The 24012-nt window shown below is 31.8% G+C and overlaps 1 protein-coding gene across 3 annotated transcripts in view; it reads right to left on the bottom strand.

Annotated features, from left to right (window-relative positions):
* Positions 1 to 24012, bottom strand: part of PRL-1 (protein-tyrosine phosphatase 4A family member PRL-1) — a 94648-nt gene that overhangs the window by 50041 nt on the left and 20595 nt on the right. Inside the window, exon 1 of one of the 3 annotated variants that reach the window (XM_075368951.1) lies at positions 2692 to 2864. The exons of the other annotated variants lie outside the window; for them this stretch is intronic. The gene's annotated coding sequence lies outside the window, so the exon portion shown is untranslated. Of the gene's footprint in view, positions 1 to 2691; positions 2865 to 24012 lie in introns of those variants that run through there. 3 annotated transcript variants of the gene reach the window in all.

Raw genomic sequence — 24012 nt, 5'->3', positions numbered from 1 at the left:
AACGTATATTCAATTAAAACAGGTGATACTCAAACGAGGTAATAGTAAGCAGAAACCAAAGCGGATTTATGGCGTTCATAAACAAGGATCTTACAATATCGATCGAATAACAAAAAAAGATCACCCCCTTCGATGAGGGCCTGACAACAGTTTATGTAGTTCAGTTTGATATAATTGTGGGAACGGAGTACCTAGAGGAAATACGATTTTTTTTTATAGGTTTAAAACGGTTAAAGTAGAATCCGTTAGTAGTAGTGTATGGCTTCGATCCCGGGTTAAGATACTCAACTTCCCGAAGAATTGCGGGCGGAGACTTCTTAAGAAGGCCCAAAAGTACTGCATTAGACGGGGCTGGTTTGTCTAGTTTAGTGGTCTCTTAATCGGTAGATCATAACTTTTTGTTATTCACCCTTTTCTTATCCTTGATCCTATCCTCCCGGTTATTGTTTCTGTGGATTTTGGCTAAATTCATTGAATTTATGCTAAGGACAATGGTATTTTACGAGAAACTGTTTAAAGTAGTTTAGTTTGGTGGCGGCGTCTCTAACTATAATTAAAACCGAGGCCGGTTATAATTTTCCTAGTTGGGCGCTGTACAAAAAGCTCGACCGGATCTGAGATTTTTATCTGAAAATGCCAGATTACCAAATCTTTCCTTAATATAACATAACAGAACAAAAGATCCAACCGGTAAAAATCATCAGTTTTTTCAGTATGAACTATTGTTTGATATACTTGGATAACTTATTTTTAAATTTACTCCAACCGATTGAAAACGATATGTTTAGGTATAATTTTCCTTTTTTTTCATACATTTACAAAATAAATTTTCTATATTGAAAATTTAGTTTAGAATTAATCCGCAACCAAAGATAAAAATTAAGCAGAATTTTTCCCAAGTCAAAGTTGTACCTTATGGAATAAAATAAACAAAGAAAAATCAAGATTTCATTAGTTTTATAGATTTCTTACATTCGGATGAAAATACAGAGAATTAAATGAATCACAAAAATCTTTTAAATTTATTCATTCACGAATATCGAATGCGGACAATCTGTTGATTTTTCAATGCGAACAATCTGGATACATTTTCTTTGTTTAAAAGAAACAATAATTCATAATCTGATCGTAAAAGATGAAGAAGTATAAAACAAAAATGTTATGGCCCAGCCCGTAATACAACTCATGATGCATTCTATCAACTCAGAAAATAATTCCTCAAACAATTATAAAGGTAATACGGAATCGGGATGAAATACTGAATGTTTATTGTGAGCAACATTACGTTTAGAAGGCGTATAAAAGTAGAAATAAACCTCCTTGAAAACAGATTTTTTTAAGTATTGTAAAAGAGAAGATTATAACATTAAAGAGTTCCGGAATTAAAATATATAACCAAACGTTTGGCTAAGGATCAACAAGTATTTATATTAAACCTTCATTTTTCTTCTTAGTTCAGAAGAAATTAGCTCAGTTGCGTATTTAAAAATCTTGAACCCGCAAAAACTATTTTTATAAAACGAAAAAACTAACTTTTGTTCCACGTAATTTAAATTCGAATACACTAGTGAAAAAAAAAATTAAGAAAGTTTACTAGCGAATCAATAAGTAAAATATTTATTTTATCTTTATACAATAAAAACTACGATAAGATATCGGAACTTAAAGATTACATTTATCACAGACCGAAATAGTTCTGAACATTGAAGTATGTAATGACATCCGGCGTAATTTAGTTTAAAAAAATGTTGTACTTATTGTTATTTTTTTTTTCGTTTAGAAATACGATAAAACTGTAGAAATAAGAATAACAGTAAAACTAAACAATAATTGTCTTGGTATTTTATTTTTGAATTTTAAATTAAGAAAAGTGTAATTTTAGTGTATACTTAACAGCGGTATCCCATTTTACAGAAAAAAAGCGACAGAAATAAATCAAACATTGAACAACGTAATACATAAATAACGTATTTAGAATAACGCTGTTATCGCGACACTATCTAACTGTTAGTGTACTTTCTGATAACATTTTATTAAAAATTAATTACGAAATAAAATTAAAAATTTGCATATAGACGTATACATTTATATATAACTATACATAAAGTGTCGCAATTCACATCCACTTTTGAATACCTTTTACGAATTTTAATATTCAGCCCATGAGTTAAAGAAATTTCAACAAAAATTATAAAGAAAATATTGTAAAACATTTCTTTAAAACTTTCCTGCTCCTGTCTGTTATACTAGCAGTAAGGAATTAATTGTTAAATAAAAAAATACTTCTGATATGAAATACTTTAAGGATATTACAACTTATATGGTAACTAGTCGCCTCGATAAATGGGTTAAAGCTATTATTCGCAACAAAAATAATTGATTTCATCGTCAAAGTTAAAAATATATGTTACAACAAATCTCTAAATTGCCCCACTCGATCTAGTAGGCAATAACTTCTTCAAATAAATGATTCTTTTTATTTATTTAGAATAACAATGATTCTATATAAAACTTGTCCGTACAGTTGACCTAGTTCAATAAAATGAAAAGTATTGCAGTAAGCTTAGAAAGGCGACACACAAATTAAATACCAACAACCCCCTCAACTTGACGCTGGCAGCAAGATCCACACCGATTAAAATTTTAGTAAAACTGCTATAGAAAAATAAAATCAATAAAAATTTTACGTACTTGATCACCGCTGGCCGGGCGTTCCAAAGCAAGGTTCCCTGCAACCACTTGCAGAATCACCATGGAAATATAGTTTTCTCTTGGCGAAAAACGACAAGGAGCACTCATAACACGTTACTGTCGACGGCACGACACTACACAATCGAGTGAACGATTAATACTGAGCCAAGCTACTAGGCTGCTCCCCACTCGTTAATCCCCACCGCCGAGCAGGTCTACCAACCAACGCGTTGCTACCCTTCACTGATTCTCAACTCTGTGGAATACCAATGAACAAGCAGCATATTTTTTGCTTAGCTCCGTTCGTGGAAGTTCACGTTTGTACTCATTCTTTAATAGAGAAAAAGAAAGAGTTATGATAAAATAAAGACGGCGTCAACTCTTTCATCGAATGACATGGTTTATTATTAACGAGAAAAATATACGTGTCCAAATTTCTGGAGTTTTGGTTTAGAATGAATGTAATTTTTAATTTAGCGTTAATTTATTGCCATCAAACGCAGTTTGGAAATTAGCAAAAATATTAACAGGTTTTAATTATAAGTTAATTTCAAAAAGAGGAACTTTTAAGGACCTCTTTAACTTCTGCTTCCTCGAGTATAGGCTGAATTTATAAACAAGTTATTGCCGTAATATTTTCTTATTAATAATTAATTTTCTATAAAAAATCAAATAATATTATATTAACGTAATTAGTTCAGCATAAGTTAATTTTTTTTCTCGCAGTAACAAGACTACCTACCAATAGTGATTGACAAATGCAGCCGTTTAATAATACCAGCGAAACTCCCCGTGACTTGTTTGAGATAACATAGAATATGAAATAATTTTAATTAAAAATAAATGTAACAACATAACTACATTTAATGTAACAACATTACTACAGTATAATTACTATTAAACCGACCAGAATTATTTGTAATTTTGCGTTATTATAAAAAGATAAATAATTTTTTTCAAATATATATTTCATAATTTCAAAGTTTTTTTTTAATATATTACTACTATTCAGATGAGTACTAGGCTATTGTATTTCTTTTGCTGGTTACAACTTAAATTACGTGGAAGTTAAAATTTTTGTCCATCAATCATATTTTCTTTGATGTAAAATTTTGCGTAGTAATGACAAACAGAAATTTAAAAAAAATGCAAAATAAATACATATAAATATAAATTAATATATTTACGTATAAGAAAATGGATATAAATACGACAAAATAATCTAATTATGTTCATCGTATTAGAGAAAATAAGCACCAGCTTTAAAATCTAGAAAACATGTCAAGCTTAATTCAATTTTAATTCCTAAAACACCATTTACATTTTAAAAAGCCTATATATTTTGAAAAAGTCGGAAAAATTTTTCTTCTTCAAAAATAATTTTTCGTAATTATGGTCAGGTGAATTAATGGATTCCTGCTGATTGTGTAGGTCGTTCGAACATATTTTTTAGTAAATGAAGATCATAGTTACATCTAACAATACGGGTTGCGTTACTTTGAAAGCAGGCGCATCATTAAAAAATAAGTTGTTATGCAATTTCGTAGTTGTTAATACGCCTACGAAAAAAATTTGTTATTGTTGTATATCGATCTCAATTGTGAGTTGTCAGTTGACTGTACATTTTGTTTATACTCTTATTAGATAATTATTTTTTTAAATTGTATTACTACAGTATTTGCCTTCATACATAGTACTGCTGAGCATCACTACTTTTGGGGAATTTAGTATACGACGATTCGGTGACACTCTCAAGGACTTTGAAAAAATTCCAGGTTACTCTGCCTTTTTATCCGTAGTACAATTTGGTTCTCGATTTTTGTTCTTGCATGAGGTATAACAAGTTTCTTCAGGTGTAATTTTCTTTGATGTAAAATTTTGCGTAGTAATGACAAACAGAAATTTAAAAAAAATGCAAAATAAATACATATAAATATAAATTAATATATTTACGTATAAGAAAATGGATATAAATACGACAAAATAATCAAATTATGTTCATCGTATTAGAGAAAATAAGCACCAGCTTTCAAATCTAAAATTTATAGTAAAAAAAATTAAAATTTATAGTAGTTACTATAAATTTTATATCGTGAACTGAAAGTCACTTCTTGATATCGTCTTCATGATATTGCTGCAGGTAGCTCTTTATGACTGACTAATATATTTTCTTTCTTGCGTATATGATCAGTGTTACATTTTTCATCTTATACCGGATATCGTATGTTTAAACTGCGTCAGTTATATATAATCTTTCTTGGTCAAAGAATTGACGCCGGCCTCCGTAGCGCAAGTGGTAGCGTCTTGGCTTTTAATCCGGAGATCCGGGTTTCGAATTCCGGTCAGGTATGGCATTTTTACAAGCACAAATCATTCCTTTCATCCTCTGAAGCAATACCTAACGGTGGTCCAGGAGGTTAAAAAAAAGAAAGAAGTTACATTTTTCTTGATCAAAGAATTGTTCCCTGAATACTCTGGCTTATTCTTTGAAACTCGTTGACTTTACACCCGAGATAAAACTAAAGTTTTCGTTTTCCATCGTTTAAAAGCAGTCGTTAGAATTATATTTCTTTACGGTTCAATTTTCCAGTTGTTTTCTTTTTCTCATTATTATTTCCATTTCGAAGGTTAAAATTTTCACACAAAGGTTTCTGAAAGAAAAAAATCACCTACTCACGATTATCCAGTAAAATTAATTCCGATCGGCGAATCAAAACAAAAATTATTATAGATAAATACTAAGAACCAAAGCCGGTAAAATAAAAAGAAACTGTAATAGTTTCAGAAAAAATGGGAATAACAACTCTTCTTGTGTAAAAATACTTATATTATTGTGCTGCCCGCATTTGAACGTAGTTATCGATTTCAAAAGGTATTTAAAAATAATTTTAGTTTGTATCTTTCAAGCTTAATTTTAATGCAGGTGGGTATATCAAAATATCTAAAAAAAAAAATGTTTGACCGGATGAACTTTCCCATGTCACACGCTAATGGAACTTTTGGGTTGTAATAGAAAAATAAAACTCAAATCATTAATGTGTAAAATCGCCTTCATTCCTTGTCAAAACGATCAAAACGGTAAGATTAAAAAAATTATTTTAATTTTATTCTTTGTTTGTACTTCATCTTTCTTTTTTGTCGGAGAGGATATCTCGCGGTACGAGAAAATTTACCGTAAAGCAACTTTTCATTGTCAATCATCGAATTTTAGTGGAGACGGAAACATTTTTCCAAAATGAAAATATTTTAGAATATACTTTTCACGTTACTTCCAAAAAAATTGCTTTTTTTGGAAAAGGCATTTTCACGTACTTTTTTACGTGAAAAAAAATCAGGGACGTGATATTTTAAAAAATACAGTATTTTTTTCAAAAAAGTTGTATAATTTTGCTTGTGCAACTTTACGTCCTTTTTGCATCCTAAAGAAAAGAATAAAGCTATTAAAAAACTACATAATTAGATAAAGGGTATCCCGAAGAGTAAAAGTATACGTTCAAGCATTAGTATTTTTGTATTTTACTTTATTCAGTATGGATTAGTTGTCATAACCCACATTAATGCAATCTACAATCAGCGTAATCGAGCTTGTCTGTAATAGCAATTGAGATTTAAGTTCATCGAACTGAAACACCTGATTCATCTCTCGCTTTGTTATGCCCAGCTTGTTGCAGCCTTGTCTGTGAAAGTATGTTTATTATAATTTATACAGCTCATTGAATTACGCAAATGAATAGTGTAGCTGGGACACAAATTATATTTTTTTTCACACTGATATTGTAACCTGTCTTTGTATAAATTTACATAAATCATTACTAATTTTATAGCGCCTACAATCCCTCGGTTGGGATCTGACTGAACGGTTTAGATTTTTTTTACGTGCTACAAATGAGCGGATTGTTTCTTTGGAAACCCCCGCTTCTGGTTTTATCTTCCTCATTTATTTCTAGAGGAAAGGCATGCTTTGTTGCAGCATATATTTAAATCGCTTGATGCGAAATAATAGATCAGCAAAGAACCATATATTTCTTTTCTGAATAAATGGTTTCAATTTCTCGAGGAACTGAAGAGGGGGAAAGGGCGTCCGCTGTCTTGAGGTGATACTCTTTGAGTGGAATTGTTTGCCCTGCTCTTCGGTGAAACCGCAGCATCTTATCTTGGATTCCTTCGAATTTATCCCTTTTAACTACTATAAAAAATAACAAAAAAATATAATCGTTCGTGAAAACATTTAAAAAAATTGCAGAAAAATTAAAAAAGGATCTTTCTTCAAAACTCGTAAATATTTAATTGAGAAACGAAAACTCATATCAAAGAATCAACAGTAAACGTTCCAAAAGAATAAGAATAGCTGTATTTTTAGTAGAAAAACACTAATACAGAAATATTACGATGAATATTTGTCTTGTCTGCTGAATATGGTTTTATTATCGCGTAATTATTTTACCGCGAGAGACGCTACTTAGTATAATACAAACATGTACATTATCTCACAGTGAGATACTATTTTTATTCGTTATTGTAACAGTGATTGATAAGGCCGTGTTACTACGTTATTTATTTATTTTTTTGATAAGTTAATTTTCAGTATAAAATTAAGTATCAATAAGAAATAATTTAACATAATCGGATCAGTTATTTCGCTGTAGCTAAACTAGTTACTTGTTTTTCAAAACTGTTGCAGATAATAGATCAGGTGTAGTAAATACAATAAGGAATACTCAAATAATCATTTCATTTATGGTTAATCGTTTCATTTATGGTGATCGTCGAGCTTCGCGGGTTATTGAGAAGTATTTGGCCACTTCTTGACCAAACGATTACTAACGGACAGGTGTTTTTATAAATTCTCGCAGCCAACCACGGGACAGTTAATGGAAACATCAGATGGAAAATAAATTATGATCTTTCCTGTGGTACAGCAAAGTCCGATACTTGTGTTAGGAGATTAACTATACGTTAGGAAATTCCACGCTTATGGTGAACAAAATGATCTTTATTCGCATCGATCTCAACCTGTTCAGTATCTTGTAAGAGATGATTGTAATCGGCGACTTTGTAATTATTATCGATGGTTAACAGGAAATAATGTATCATCATCGAGAATACATTTTACACGTAAAGAAAAATGTATGCTTAACATAAAAACAATAAAAGGAAGATACATTTTGGAAATTAATTCTTCTGTAACAATTGCTTGAACTGCCTGAATTAATCTCTGACTTTTTTTTATAAACATGTAGTGCCATTCTATAAGAAATGTTCTAATCTCATATTTTTAATGATAAACTCAAGTAACGGTTACGTAAACCCTTTTTCAAAATCAGTTATTACGACTTTTGAGCGCGACTCGCTTATGATATGAATAAGCGAGTTTTAATACGGTATTTACATACATACGTTTAATACACATATTTCCAACGTGATGGAGTATCGGCTAATTTTTGTCGCCTTGTTCACAATCATCTGAATAAAATACTTCTCTGCTAAGGTTGGACTGAGTGGACCGCTGGCGTGGCCGGCCAGAACATCTGATATGAATCCTCTTAATTTTTTTTGGACATGAAAAATTTAGTGCGTGGCCAAAGTCGATGAATGTAAATTAACTTCTAGAACGAATCATATCTGCCGCAGAAGAAGTGAAGAACAACGCAAGAATTTTAGAGAATACCATCTCAACTGTAACTCATCCAACTGAACAGTGAATTTAAGCCTACGGTGAACAATTTGAACAGGTGATGTGAAAATTTTATTTCGTGAAATAATTAATTTATGAAATAATAATATTGGTTGATTCATGTGGGGGGGGGGGAATTATTTCTTAATGTTTCTACTTTGATAAAATGTCACTAATCGATCTAGGTGCAATTTTAGTATTTAGCGTATAATTTTTCTGAATCGTTGTTGTTGTGGAACAATTTACTGTATCAATTTTACTGTTACATTTGAAAAGTAACAAGAATCAAGTTGTTTATATTTTTTAAAAAACCAGTATAATCAATCCCCCTATGTAAAATATTTGAGCCAAATTTGAAGAAAATCGGTTCGGTCAATCCTGAAATATAAGACCAAAAGCAGTGTTAACATACATACGTAGCTACTCACAGAATACATTTTTTTTTTCTAGTTGAACTAATTGGACCCTAAAATGTAAAGATTTGAAAAATGACCCGATACCCCATTTTTCATGCGATCACCATACTTTCCCCTTTAATAAAGCTATTTTAGCTATATTCACATTGAAAACAATATAAGAGATGAAAAAATTTTGTTTTAATATTTAATAAGCGCAATTAAATCATATTATTCAGGTTTTTGTACTGAACGTTTTCATAACCTATAGTTATTTATTCTGAATAAAGAAACTGTGGAAACCGTTTTCAAAAATATTAATTTTTAATGTTTTATATAATACATTCCTTTTTAAATGTCATTGCACATTATTTTGCTCTTCTCAGAAACCAATATTTTGTTTCAAATCATTCTAAGAACGAAAAATTAGAGGTTGGTATGTATAACATTTTTCTTCATTTTACACATCCTACCTCCCACGTTTAATCACAAAGACTGGTCCTACCAGTCTATTAAAGATTTCCATGAAGATATATACTGTTTTATTTAGTCTTTAATTTCGAAAAAATCGATTCCGTAAAGAGGAGTCTGAAACGTGACATGTCGAATACCATGGTTCAATCGCAAGAACTAAAAATTGAATTTCTACAACTGCTTTCAACTATTTCTTTATCTGACAATAACATTGGCACGACAGCACAGAAGATAATTTTTTCCAGTTAATTTTTTTCTAGGCTACCTATTCAACCTTACAGTATTTTTTCGCTTTTAATGAACTTTTAAAGAAATGAAAAATGTGTTCCATTAGAGTTTCTATCTTTCAGTTGACGAGACCTGTAATCGTGTGATATGAGAGGCGTCATTCGCATTTAGCACTTTCTCCTTTTTTTAGATAAAAAATGATAACTTAAAAGTGCAAATCTTTTGGTGTGAACAAGGCGAGAAAGTTACTTTTTTAAATTCTTTTTACTTACGACAATAAGAAAGTAGTTTCATATTTCTATAATTTACTTATTTTTGTTAACGCAAAACATTTATTAAAAAAATTCGCTGTACATAGTTCAACAAATGAATGTTCTCTTCAAATACAAAAAAAAAAAAAAATATTAATTGTAGCAATATAATAATAACAAAAGTAACCAGTGCTATGCTCTCCAGAAAATAAGAATCGTTTTTGATATTGATGACTTAAGAGAACAGAAGTTAAGAACGTGGATACTATTCTTAGATTTTCCTCAGTTCAAAAAGATTGATTGTGATAGCATAATATCTGAAGTAGTAATAATTTTATAATAAATAAAATACTAAATTTAAAAAATCGAATAAATTATTGTTTGGTAAATATTTTTAAGTTCTATTTTTGAACTGCACAATTCATTCCATTCATTTTTTGTCTCGCTCCTCTGAATCATAATAAATAAAACTCCGATGCGTGACATTTTCTTGTACATTCCAGATACTGGAAAGGAGATGTTTTATCACAATTTTTAACAAATTTGAAGGCTAAGAAAGAAGTAATCAAGCCTTGGCTATTACGTACTCTTGCGTGATCTGAAACTATTTAAATTTGCAGTGATTAAGTATTTAAATATATATATATATATATATATATATATATATATTTATTATGTGTATGTGAGTGCGGGGATTATTTTTCTATAACAGATGTTATAACCGATATTTTTATAAAACGTAATATTATAAATTACGCACAACGGTGTATAATTGATTACGTATAACAATTCTATGTACAATAACTAAGTTATTAATGTGTAATTATTAACGTGAATTATCTCAAAACCATGAATGGTTGTTTTAATTTTTTAACATTTCAACAAAGAAATATCCGTCACTGAAATATTTGTCACTTATCTACGAGTATTACAAAAGAACAAATATATGTTACGTAATCAAGTTATTCAACTTTGTAAATAAACACAATAGTTGATAATAGTTACGTATATACATGAAGGTGAATTCTAACTCAATATATAATTATTTATTAAAGGAATGCTATTTTTGTGCAAATATCTTAATATGGCGTAGTGACAAAAACAAGGTTAATCATAGGCTTTTAGACCTAAAGCCCGGGACAGATGAGCGTTTATTTTACGTGTGTTGTAACACACTTTGTTTTTGGCGAACGTTTTAGCGCACGTTTAGTATTTGTCACACGAACGTTGCAAATTTACAAACGTGCGCTAGCTATATTTTTAGTGAAATTATATTCACTTCAGACACGATGGAACTGTTGAGGTGAATAAATTTCATTTACTAAGTATTTGGTGGTATTTTATTTATTGAGTATTTGGTGGTACTTTACCTAAAAAATAAAAAGAAGCGTGAAAAAGAAGGTGGTGGATGCATCCTATAAATTGTGAAAGATTTTTTTTCCTGTTTAGCCTCCGGGAATCACCATCAGGTATTACTTCAAAGGATGAATGAGGATGATGTGAAGTGTAAGGATAAGTGAAGTGTAGTCTTGTACAGTCTCAGGTCGACCATTTCTGAGAAGTGTGGTTAATTGAAACGCGACCACCAAAGAACACCGGTATACACGATCTAGTATTCAAATTCGTATAAAAGTAAAACTGCCACTAGGATTGGAACGTTTGAACTCTCGACTTCGAAATCAGCTGATTTGAGAAGACGCGTTCACCGCTAGACCAACCCGGTAAGTTTGTGAAAGATATCTATATAATCATTTTTATACTCTGTATGCATGTCGTAGAGCTGATGAAGAAAAAGTTTTAATTCATTTCGGATGTCTACAAATTCCTTTGATGAACTGCCGCATTCTATAAGAAATCACATAGCAAGGCAAGATACCAATATGAGGAGCGCAGTTCCACCAGAAGAAATTCTTGCGATTACTTTAAGGTAAGTACCAAAACTCATTCGATACATTTTATTTTATTAACTATGAACTCCCTACACAAATAAGTATAATAAGTATAATATTTATAAACTTGAATAATGTGGGATGAATGAGCCATCTCATGTGATCATCAGTAAAGTAGTAGTTGGGAGAAAATTTTGAAACTAGCTGTTGATGACGGTCTAGATAAATTTCGAGAGAAATGCTGATCAGAAAAAACAGTAGTTATTTTTATTAGCGTGCGTGACAGTAGATTGTTGAACAGAAGAAACATTTAAACTTTTTGTTCCTACACCATTTGCCGATCTGCAGATTTTAGCAAGTTTGCACAAGTTTGGGTGTATTCATTCTAAATGTAAACTTTTGATTAGAATTTAATTTCCGAATGAAGGCAGAACAGATTTAAAAAAGGATAGATCCTCATATTCTTCCTATAAATCTTGCATTGGTTGATGAGCATCCATAAAACTGATCAACTTATCTTCAACATAAATAATTTTTCGAGCAACTTTGCAGCATTTACTACCACACGTTGTTTTGAAGTTTTTGGAGTAACTTGCTGATCTACAGTTCCCTGAACATCATTTTCACAACTGTCACTCTCCTTATCAATACCACTATTATTTTCCTGATCTGGATTTTCTGGAATACTGCTGTTGGTAGTTCGCCATTCCATGGGCTTTTCTCAAAAAAACGTAACTGTTCTTCATATACATACTTCCTATGTTATTTTGCTCAGAGCCCGACCAACTGTCTTCTACTTTATTTTTGTGGTTTCGGACAAAGTTATCTATGATACTTCTATATTTCTTCTCTGCATCTCGTACCGTATACAAAAAAATAATATTTCTGAGTTGTCAATTGTAAAAACAAACAAATGGCAACATAAGAAAAAATAATAACATCTGAGTTGTTCAATTGTTAAGGGCTGTTTTTATTTTCAGTTATCTTGGAAATGGATGCAGTTTAGAAGATTTGCACTATAACTACAGGATCGGACGTTCAACGGCAGGTGAAATTGTAAGAACTGCGTGGAGAACAGTGTGGGATGTGATTAAACCAAAATGTATTCCTGTTCCTAATGAAGCAGATTGGAATGATATAGCGGAGGGTTTTAGAAATCGAGCTAATTTTCCCAACTGTGTGCAGGCTGTAGACGGAAGACACATTCGAATTATAAAACCAACTACAAGTGGATCTTCATATATGAACTACAAACATACAAGTGGATCTTCATATATGAACTACAAACATTATTTTTCTATCGTACTATTGGCAGTAGCCGATTCAAATTACAGTTTTATCTACGTCGACATTGGATCTTTTGGAAAAGACTCGGATTCTACGGTTTTTAGAAGTTCTTCTTTATATAGAAAAATGGAAGAGACTAACACACTAATGCTTCCTAGATCCAAACAAGTACCGGGTGTTACGATACCTTAAAACGTTTGCGGGAGATGAAACATCTGGATTATCACTTAATCTTCTTCGGCCTTACTCTGGCAAACAATTAGCAGTAACGAAAAGAATCTTTAACTACAGGTTTTTAAGGGCTAGTCGTTATGTGGAATGTACCTTTGGAATTTTTAGCAACAAGTGGCGTATATTTTACAGGCCATATGATGTAAATGTGGATTTTGTTGTTGACATTGTAAAGTGTTGTGTATTGCACAACTTTGTCCGCAAACGCGATGGTTATAATTTTGACGATAGCCTAACCGTCGTGAGATTAGCAGATTTTGATTTCGACGATAATACAAATGTAAATAGATCTACGAATCGCTACGGAGATGCACTCACAAATCATTTTGTAAGTGAGGTTGGACAATCGTTTTGACAATATAACAGAATCTAGAATTACAAACTACGTTAAATATGTGAATACTTACGTAGTATTTTTTTCTGTTTCTGGTTTTATTGTCGAATGTTTCAAATAAAGGTGAAGAAATGCAATTCAAGCTGGGTTTTTTAATTTTTATCTTTGTAATCTTCACAAGAAGATCGCACAAAACAACCCGTTTTTCCACTTTACTAATCAAAAGTCCGGAATCTATCATTTCTACTTCCTTCTATTATCACTATAATAAAAATACTCGTACAAACGTAGGTATTTTATTAATTGACGGCTGTTGTTAACGCACTCGTGTGTTTGCTTATACTGGTAGAAACAGAACGCTGCAACGCACGTAGACAAGTTTCAACGCGCGTCTAGCATGATAAGGACGTTCAGCATTGTACGTACGTTTGAAACGTACGCTAAACCAGACTTCCGTTGATATGTCACTAGTTGTATTGAAAGTATAGTGATGCTTCAACGTGCGTCGCAAACTGTGCTACAACGCACGTAAAAAAAAAAGGCTCGTCTGTCCCGGGCCTAAACGTAGATGTATTCTATTGGTTTTGGTTTATTAAAGCGAACGTACTGTGCACAGACGAAAATGGGAATACAACAATACCCAAAATCACTAACGAACTATAATTATGTTTCAATAATAACTTTTTTAAAGTATTTCCTGTGCTATAGCTGAGTGCTATAATTTTGAATCTACTGTATATAAATTAGGCATTATCGTTTTTATTACGCTGTTGTTAAAATATATTTTTTATCAAATATGTACTAATTAGTAAATTTTATGATTAAAACTTTTCATAAATATTTAATTTAGTTGATTTTTACAGCTAATTCATCTTAGCTAGAATCACCTTCTTCTTTTTCCTGTTTAGCCTCCGGTAACTACCGTTTAGATAATTCTTCAGAGGATGAATGAGGATGATATGTATGAGTGTAAATGTAGTGTTAGTCTTGTACATTCTCAGTTCGACCATTGCTGAGATGTGTGGTTAATTGAAACCCAACCACCAAAGAACACCGGTATCCACGATCTAGTATTCAAATCCATTTAGGATCAAATCCAATATAACGAATTAAGCAATTTTTAAATTTAAATTTCATTTATGTTTTAAATATAAATGGTTTATTCCACTTTTCAAAGGTTTAGGATATTTAAGGAATAATAGGAATGCATACCTGTTTTAGAATAGCTATAGTTTCGCAACAAAATGTGTAATTACGGTTTAGGACGACAATAAATTTTGATAACGTTAATGATGATTTATAATTTATAGAACAATTTTAACTGTCTTATGAGAATTTAACTTATCAGTAATAAATGATACGATTAAGACTGTAATTCTTAATTTAAAACAATAAACTGCAATAAAAACTGCGTCATTGCCGGTTCTGATGTCATAAGATAACTACGCGGCGACAGGTCGGTTATTCGAATTCACGGCGCCGGAATAAGCTAAAAATAGATCTAGCAATTCTTTGGGACAGAAATAAATTGAAATTGAAGAAAGAATTAGAGAAGGGGATTTCAGTCCTTGCACCTCCTACACAACAGCGTGTAGATGCGCTCTTAATTTCTCACTATTCAGCACGAAACTCTCGTGAACGCAAAAGGTGTTATTTTACATTATAGGGGCGTTATTTTTATTTTGTTTACTTGTATTTTATAAAATATCAAAGTTTAATTTCTCGTAAATATTTCGCTGATCTTTGTAACATTTTAACGTTTATTTTAATTTGAGTTTTTACTTCCTTAAAAATAATTTTTATGTTAAAAATTGATCTTAAATTCAAAATCAAATATTGTAGGGACATTTATAAATAAAATTGACAAATTTTTTCGTCGGGGTTTTTTTAAAATTAAATGGCCAAAAATCTTTGGTACAGTAAAGTAAATGAATAATAAAATTTTACTTAGTAGTCCCGTTTACATCTTTATTTTTGTAAAGGATCAGTAATAACATTTTATTTTCATAAATTTCGCAAAACCATATTGAAAACAGTCATATTCAAAACAATTAAGGTCAAATACAAAGTTTGACCACAATAAGGTGAAAGTACGATGAAATTAACAGCAACAAAATTCAGAATGTAAAATTTAAAAAAAGATACTCGATATTCAGTCTCAATAATTCGTTACAAAAAAAAAACCGACTTCATTCGTTAACGGATTAACTTAGTTTATTACAGCTGTTTACTTATCAAGTTTTAATTAAAAATATGCAAGTTTCTGTAATAAGTTACTAAAATTTATTAAATATTTAAGTTAAATACCTTATTTAAGTATGTATAAATAACTTAAGTGGATTTGTAATTAAATTACTGAATAGCTACTTTAAGAATACAAAAAGGTTTAATAAATAATACATCGAATAGTTTATGATATATAGATAATAATTATATTAATATTTGTTACGCTCACCTGTAAGATTTATTCAGGCTGTTTATATCAGATGAACTAAGTAGTTCGTTATCACCTATCTCTGAGTTACGTATGACCTGTTTGTTTACGTATAAAGTTAGATTTTCTGGACGCATGACTAGATCACGTTTAGATACGCGTGACTCTATACAAGAAATATAATTAACCTTTGTTTTAATATAGTATTGATTCATTGTCTGGTAATTATACATTCTGAAACAAGTGATTATAAATTATAAATACATCTAGAATAAGAATTATTACTCAACTGCTCATCCTAACCCTCTTAGGGGAAGAAACCCGCCTTGTGACGATCCCGGTCGCCACACCACCCCTTCCATTCTTAGCCCTGATGAACTTTACCGGTGGTCGTCTTTTAGAGCCTCTAAACCTGATAGCACAATACAGTCAACAGTTTGACCTTTGTCAGGATGCCACCGATGCAAAGAAAAGTTCTGGATAAATGTTAATACGAATAACGAGTTATGAAAATGTACCGAAATAAATATAACGCAATCCTAAAAATAGAGTAACCGTTTAAAAATTAGGGTTCGTCCCCTGTTTTTTCTTTTCGCACACCTCCCATTTCATCAGTAAAGCAAGTGAGGCAGTTATTCAACAAAAATTGGTTTACCAGAAAAATAAAAACTTCTTTAATTTAAATGTTAACTGAAAAACCACCGTTTTAACTCATTTATTTATTTAATGTTAAAAAAAAGTAAAATAATAAATTCCTCTATTTTTAAGTACTATAAGGTTTGATTTCACCATTAATCTCAAACAAAAAAAAAAACCTAACTTGCTTTAACAAAGAAAGTACTTGAAAGTAGCTTCATATACTTCTATAATTGATGTAATTGACTGTTTGGTTACTACTTCGTTTTGGGTTCACCTTGCCTTCTGTGGTATTATGAATAGATATTTACGAGAATGAACTTGCTTATAATGCGTAACTTGTATTAAAACAAAAAAGAATGTACTAAATGTATAAATAAAAATAAAGGAAAAAAATTCTATAAAATGATGATTTCTCAAAAACCAAAAGTTTGTTCATTGAGGGATCAAAAAATAAATCGTGGAGAAAAAATCACATCACTTTTTACACATTTAATTTACAAACGCTAGTACCATTATTTTGGTATATTAATCTTTTGTTGATTTATATTTATCGTTTAAAGATTATACTTCGCCTAATAAATGATGTCGGTTTACAGTTATTAAGACAGGTTTACAGTTGTTATAAAACAGTTCAATAAATTTCTACGAAATTGTAACCGAGAACAAGAATTCGTATAAAAAAAATTGTTCTATTCCGGTCATAAATTATTGAGATACTGCGATACAAATAATGTTACGTTTTCGAGGAGCGGTTCTTAAATTTTGTATTGTGTATGGTAAGTTCCGAATACGTAACGGTTGAACGCTACCTGGTATCATCGAGTCGCTTCCAAAAATTTCAAACATCCTTAAGAATAACAAACATTCTACTAAGTTAAGTGAAATGTGAAGAGGTTTCCCTTTCTTTCTTCACTTAATCAATTATATGATTGTGGCATCCTACATATCAGCATGCCAAAGTCACTGAAATGCCGATGATATTTCAGTCCTAAGCATCACTTCATTCTGCTCACCACAGGGACTGGATGTGCAATGAACATCATTATTCGCTAAAAAAGTAACTCTGATTGGCACATCTTGTACCTCAGGTGCGTTTCATGCGACACACTCATAAGAAAAAGTTTGTAAAATAATATAAAGTGATAAATTAATTACCCCTTTGGTAGTGAAACAATGCGTTATACACACTCCTTTATCTCGGTAGAAATAACAAAATTTTATTGCGGTTCCTAATTTCTAAAATTGATGCTGTGCCCTTATTTGTAGGACATTCACTTACATAATGTTTTGTGAAGTTATGTGGTTATAAAGAAAGAGTAATTTTATACGTCGAAAATAATTAGTTTTTTAATTTTTAAGATTTTATTTCAATAAGTAAAGGACAAAAACTCGATTGTTATTATTTTGTTTTAAAATAGGGACAATTTAAAACCGCTTTAACTGTTATAAACCAAAGAGGGAGATTTTCCAATCGACAAAATTTTCGTATTCTACCTTTTCAAGCTGAATTAATTCTAAAATCTGGATAATTGATTTTTTATTTGTCTCGACATGCAGGTGACTATTCGGTTCCAAGGAATAATAGGAATGAAAGTGTTTACTAATATTAACATCTTTATTTATATATGCTTATATCATGTCGCTTAAAGAGCGATGAAATTATAATAAAACGTTGAATCGTATAGAGCTAGAAAGAGCACGTTTGTCAAGATTAAAGTTTCGTTATTTAACCGGGAACTTGCTTAAGAATTCGTTATAGAGATGCTCAATATTATATATCCTACCATTGTTAATTCATGGATTTCAAGGGTGGATATTAGGTACTAAGAATATGTCACGATCAGATAGCTTTGAGATATAGCTGTAAAGACGCATTCTTGGAATCTCCGGAGAGGTAGAATAACGAATACGAAGGTCCTTTGCAGAATGAATAAAATATACGAAATTCGTAATCAGTATAAAACAAGGATAATTCTTAATTACAGATTAAGAATTATCCTTGTTTTACACTACTTTAGGCCTATTACTTTTACTTTTACTTTGGGCCTATTTTTAGGAGGAGCAAGTGTGGCCTCCTAAAGCTAACATTTGAAGGAAAAGTTCACTGAAGGCGGGATCCTGGACGGAAGAGGATCTCGTGTATTAGAGAGCAACAACAATGTTTACCGAACTTCTTGCAACGCTGACTCAGAATAAAGATAATTTCCAGATGATGACTAGCAACCTTTATTGTGAATGGTACTAACGATGAAGAAGATTAAATATATTGTCGGGTGTTATCGGTTTCGACAAAGAATATCGCGAGATTGCACACGTTAAACCTGTTACAAACGCAATTTATTTACTCTTAGGCAACATACTATATACAAAATAAGTAAATTAAATGTCATAAATACAATTCTGATTTTACAGTGAGCTTTACAAACTATAATACAACAAAGAAAATAAGGCATTATGACACGGAGATAACAGTTACAAAATCAATAATTTATACAAGGATTATGCGTTTCTACTATTTACAAAAGACATCTATTCTTTTATTTTTGAGATGGCCTCTTCTCTCCCCTTTCAGCCATCCCAGCTTCAATGAAAAACCTACTCTTAGCAGGGAAGCGGATGACCTAACTACGAGTCATGAAAAACCTTAATATGTCGCATTTTTATCGGATGTATTACTATGTCGGAGCTTGTATCACGGAGAAAACAAATAAAGAAATCACAAATGATCTAAACAGATAAAAAATCCACTGCCTAAAAAAGTAACGTTCAACATTATAACACGTAATTAGAAATAAAAATATACAATTTGACAAGTAAATTTAAAATCAAACAGCTAGTTTTAAATAAAAACCTAACATAAAATTGTCGTAAATATAAATCTCTAACATATACTTTTAAAACAATGTAGTCATGAGTACACAGGCCACAAAGTAGCTTATTGCATGCTATCGACATATTTAACTTAAAACCGACCGGAACAAGGGAGTCCACCGCCCCTACATTGACCACCTATTCAGTTCAAAACTAAAACACCGAAACTTCCTACAGAACGTGCCTCGGGATTCTCTTCGTCCCTCGAGATTTTTAAAACTGAGCTACCAAATGATCAGCTTGAAGTTTGAAGTACCTTCCGTACAAAAATATATTTGGAATTGCTTTAGTGTCTTTACTAGGAAGTAATTCTAGATGAGGCATGCAGTACCTTCTCTCCAGTTTCGATAGAGTTTTGCAGAAATAGCCGATTATTCGTTCTTCATCTTGAATTTTTTGAGAGCACCCCGCCGATCCAAGCAATCCCAGACGGACCAAGCTGTTATTCTGCCTCAGTGACAACGGGTAGACTGCTCAGAAGCAGTACTGATGAGATAAGGCCGATCTAGTTTTTTTCTTTTCACAGTCCCTGATGATCGTGCTCTGGTCTCGTGGTCCCAGATCTCTTGCCATGTGAGGAACGTGCGAGTGCGTTCCTCGATTGCAATGGTCACCCGGTCTTCGCCTGTCCTTCGCCTCCTGTAGATCACCAGGCGCTCCCTTGCCAAAATAGCAATAGGTATCACGCCGGCGAATACGGCAGGGTCGGAGACCGTCCGATACGCGGAAGCGACTCGCAAGGCTGCGGTGCGTTGCACCTGCGTGAGCCGCTTCCGGTTTCTTGCAACTCTTAATGCCTGAGCCCACACTTCTGACCCGTAACAGGATGGAATGCACCGTGGACATCAGTAATCGTCGTCTGCTGGCCTTCGGTCCGCCGACATTAGTCATGAGCCGGCTAAGAGCAGTTACGGCTCTCGCAGCTATGTCGGCGGCTAATAATAGTAATAATAATAATATTCAAGTTAAACATTTTTAATTAAACGTTTTTAGAATCCTAGGAAATAGGAAACTCTCTTGAGATTATCTTACCTTTCCGTCTTTGTTGCTGCAGAATGATTAAAACTAACTGCACTTTTTGTGGAATAGACTACGTAGTATGAGAAATCCTCATAACTTTTGTTCGTTCTAATCTTCCTGAGACTGTCGTATGCCTTTTTAATTTAAAAAAAAAAAAACAGAATTTAATCGGCACCTGGAATCCTTGGAACTAAAAGTAGATAACAGAACCCTTGCAACAAAGTTTTAAAAGAATAAAGAAACGAGAGAGATATAGCGGATTAAAATTGTGTCCCCTGTGAAGATCCTCAGTTCTGATGACATATTTATCCGTATACTAAGAATTTTTCATAAAAAAAAAAAAAAACACAAATTACCAACTCTAAGAAGGTACAATCTTTCTTTTTGTGTTTATTAAAATTTCTAAGGTCAGTTTAAATAGTAGCCAACATTAAGGACAAAGAGCTTCGAAATAGCAATTTGATGTTACTTTTCTTCTATGACAACATTTTTATTATAGTAAGCCTAATAAAAGGTTAAATGTTTCAATTATACCCAATAAATGTCTTGAGTATTATTTGTCGGCATTTAACATGTTGTAAGGAACTGTATTAACTGATTAAACATCGTCTAGATTCAGTTAAATTAAACGGCCTGACTCACGTACTTCATATCGTTACTTGGTATGCAAGCTACAGCTTATAAAAAAGCAACATATTTCTTTTAATGCTGTTATATTAAATTTTACATAGATTATATAAAGTCATTTAAAATAATAAGAATAAAAAATTAATTTACAAAAGTATATAACTAACTGTGTTATTTTAATTAAGACATAATTTATAAAATACAAAATTAACAAACGTATTAATATCGACCGTTGCAATATGGAACGAAAAATAATACTTCTTACAAAGTAGCCTATTCCTTATATGAATATTATACTAATACCGCACTACGTAGCTAGTGAAATATTACATTCATAGTAATTACGATACTACATTCATGGTAATGTTTGTCAGCTGCTGCTGAAATTAATGCGTCATCTGTTTCATACTTTGAACAACATTTCCATTTACAGTTTGGTTTACTTTAGGACGGGTGGTATCGATCCGTCCCTTAAAACTTTACCGCTTGTCTCTATAAGAGGAAACCTGTGCAAATCAACTCTTCCCGTATTCAGCAGTAAAATTCCGAGTACAGAAAATTTTATTGGGGAGAAGACTTGTCGAGCGGTATCTCATCTTGGGTTTTGAAAACAGCTAGCTATAAACGATGCGGCGACCCTCTAAATGATCAATCGCCTTACCGCACGCGAAACAACTTCTTTGCTGAGAGTAAATCATGAAGATTTGATCCTGCAGGTCCATTCCTGATTATAAGAGTCTGATCATCTTCGTTGTGTGCGGAAACCCTGGTCTACTCTGATAGCAACGGAAAGCCGATTTCAAGAGATCAGATCGTGAGACATAAAAGAGTATGGAATTAGGAAAGCTCATCCGTTTGAAACTGCAGTCTTTCTGGCTGCTCTAAATTTGTTCTAATCAAGTGCCACTATTAAACTCACTACTTAAAACTCTACGGACTAAGGGTTTTAAGTACGAAGTGAACGTCATAAAACGGGTACTGATTTGTAATGCAGCGACGATTCATTTATGCATCCTACCAGCGTACAGCGTTCAAAGTTCATTTAAAAAAATTTCTATCGATGATTATGTTATAATCTTCTTCGATCGTCTTTACTGATACCTCGCTGTTGAAGAAGACGAATAAAGAAAATAAGGATTAGCGTTTAAATAAGGTTTACGTCTAGTGAAATATTTATATGAGATCGAAGTGAATTACCGCTAAAGAATTTCTAAAAAACTATGTAACTTCAAAATGTCAATCCGCTTATTCAAAAATGAAATAATCTGGTAAATCTACAGATGTGAAAGAAAAAATTGATAACCATAAGGTATAGGTTTATTAATTGAGAGATAAAAAAGTGACAGTAAATTTTATGTTGAACCGGAAGTTACTTAATTTATTGTCTAAAATTAAAAACAAAATATTTGGTCTTAGAATGAGATATATATATAGTCAAGACCATAATCACATCTGGGAGGGGGTCCCAAGTCTAACAGTCCACTAGATTTTACATAGAAGCGGGAATATTTTCAATCTGAGAACAGATAGATGCTCAATCTTGAATGACCCCCAGGCCCTTATTAACTTGTATTTGCTTCTGAGTCCTGATGAGAGAAAGAAGTGTTTTGCGTTTAGGTTGACAAGAGAGTGATAAATTGTATGTGTATGATGTCTTTTTAAGATTTGGTGTGTAGAGAGTATACACAATTTAAAGAAAGATTGCTACCGGTTCGTACTCTGGGGACGATAGCCACTGTGTTCTCAATTAAACAATCCCTAGGATGAAGTAGGTAGTTTAACAGGTAATTGAACTAAATTAACATAAAATAAACGGCATTGGTGTAAGCCTCAGTTTATATTAAATGAAGTTCAAAATAAATAACGATTATATGTTTTTTATTAGTTGATCAAAGCACGTAAAAATATTATTCTGATTAACTGTATATGCGGCATGCACTACACCGCTTCATTTAATAATCATATAATATAATTTTATACGATACTTATAATTGTATATTAAGTACACGAAATATTTTAATTTGCTATAACCGAAACTTTTGCAGGCAAATTCCAGGTCGGGTTAACCCGCAGTAATTTATCTGTAATGAGACCATCGACCTGTTAATTTTACATCATTATTGACCCGCAGCTCATAATACATAACTCGGGTATTACTACTATCGTACTGTTATTACGTTCATTAAAGGATAGGGAATTATGCATTGTTTATATAGCAGAGGCAATTTATCAATAGTCTGCGTCTGGGGATGTCACAGTGGGGCACTGGCGTCGTGGTCGTGCCCTTCCTGACTATTCAAAGACCACCCATTCGTTGTCAGATAACGATGTCTCCGTTTACTCATTCCTATATAAACTACACTTTGGTACCTACGTATAAATTTACATAAAAATAGATATTTAAAAGATAACTAAATTTAGTTTATGTATAGGTTACATGATTAAAATGAAAAAGTTAAATTCGGTTTAAATATTAATAAATTTATGGTAAATTTACAAACAAGACAATTTAAAAAACAAAACTGTGACGGAAACAAGTCAACTTTATTGTTATAAGGTTATTTATTTTTATAAATTAAAATTTTATACTCACAATTTGTAGAATGAAATTATTTTTCGCTGAGGAAAATCAACAAAAATCATAAACTTTGCTCGGTATAGTAAGATGATTCAAATGATTTATTTATATTTTTCGAAAGAATAAACGAGAATAATAATACTTAAGTACTAAAATAAGATCATTTACATAACGTTTAACAAATATTAGGCATAAAAAATACGGCTCAAAAATTCTTGCATTTTAATGGATGGCCTCCTCCTTTCAACCCTTACAGCCATCCCCATTCTCCATGAAGATACGTGATCTAAACAGGGAAGCGGGGAATTCCTCTCTAACGGGAGAGAAGTGCAACAGAACAGTATATGAAAACCTAAAATCCTAATCTATCACGGCACGTTTAATATAAG

Source organism: Lycorma delicatula, chromosome 1 (assembly GCF_047948215.1).
Source record: "Lycorma delicatula isolate Av1 chromosome 1, ASM4794821v1, whole genome shotgun sequence".
Lineage (NCBI taxonomy): Eukaryota > Metazoa > Arthropoda > Insecta > Hemiptera > Fulgoridae > Lycorma > Lycorma delicatula.
This window is presented reverse-complemented; position numbering and strand designations above follow the sequence as displayed.